At 77.3% G+C, this 1,079-nt stretch overlaps 1 pseudogene; it reads right to left on the reverse strand.

Annotated features, from left to right (window-relative positions):
• Window positions 1-4: 4 nt before the first annotated feature.
• Window positions 5-754, reverse strand: LOC146600318 (DNA-binding death effector domain-containing protein 2 pseudogene; annotated as a pseudogene).
• Window positions 755-1,079: the final 325 nt, after the last annotated feature.

Here is a 1,079-nt window from a genome sequence, read left to right on the forward strand (position 1 = left end):
CAGCAGGTCGTGCCGCGTGAGCACGCGCAGGAGCTGCAGCAGCTGCCGGAAGTTGGTTTCGTCGCAGAGCCCGCGGCGCTCCAGCTCCAGCAGGAGCTCCACCCCGCTGCGCGGCCGCCGGCGCTCGCCCGCCGCCTCCCAGCCCCCCTCGGCCCGGCAGGGACGCCGGCGGCGCCGGCGCCAGCTCTCCAGGAGGGGCGAGGGCGGCTGCGCGCCCGCCTCGTCCTCGCCCGCCACCGCCCACAGCGCGGGGTCCAGCGGGTGCAGCCCCGGCTGCGTCTCGTCCAGCAGGAAGGAGAGCACGGCCACGTCGTTCTCCGTCAGCTGCGCGCCGATCACCTCGAAGAGGTGGTGCAGCGAGATCATGCCGTAGTACTCCAGGCACTCGTCCTCCTCCCACGCCTGCGAGATCACCGGCCGCCGCGGCTCCGCCATGGGCGCCGCGGAGCGCGACTCGAGGCGCTCGGAGGTCCCTCGCCGGAAGACTCGCGAGGAACCGGACTGCAGCGAGTGCAGCTGCGACAGGGCTCGGAGGGACTCCACCGCCAAAGCTTTCGGGGCTCGACCAGGCCGAAATGGGGGCAGCTCCGCCGGAGCCCGCGGGCGGAAACGCCGGGATCCGCTGGAAAGCGCCGCAGGAGGGCGGCTCTGCCTGGGCTCCCGGACGCTGCCGAGAAGGGAGGCGGCGCAGGCTCAGGCGGCCCCGGCAGCCCTCGGGGTCAAGCGGCACCTGCGGGAGGAGGCAGCGGCGGGGTGAGCGGGAGCTGGGGCGGCCAGCAGACGCCGAGCAAGAGCCGGCCCGGCGCGGCCGCGAAGCCAAGGGCGGCCGCGACTCCGGTGCTCGGGCAGCGCCTCCGCCGAGCCCCCCGCGGCCCCCCCCGCGGCGGAGGCAGGGCCAGGCGCGCCGGGGGAGGGAGCGGGGAGGGAGGGGCGGCCCGGCGCTAATCGCTGCCCCCAGGCCCCGCGCGGGCCCCCGCCCTGCGCCGCAAAATGCTGTTTCACGGCCGCGGCGCGAGGGCCCCGGCACCGCGCGGGGGCAGCACTGCGGCAGCCGGAGGACGCGGCTCCGCTCCGCACCC

Source organism: Rhea americana, unplaced genomic scaffold (genome assembly GCF_003343005.1).
Source record: "Rhea americana isolate MKP2758 unplaced genomic scaffold, rheAme1 scaffold_1228, whole genome shotgun sequence".
Taxonomy (NCBI): domain Eukaryota; kingdom Metazoa; phylum Chordata; class Aves; order Rheiformes; family Rheidae; genus Rhea; species Rhea americana.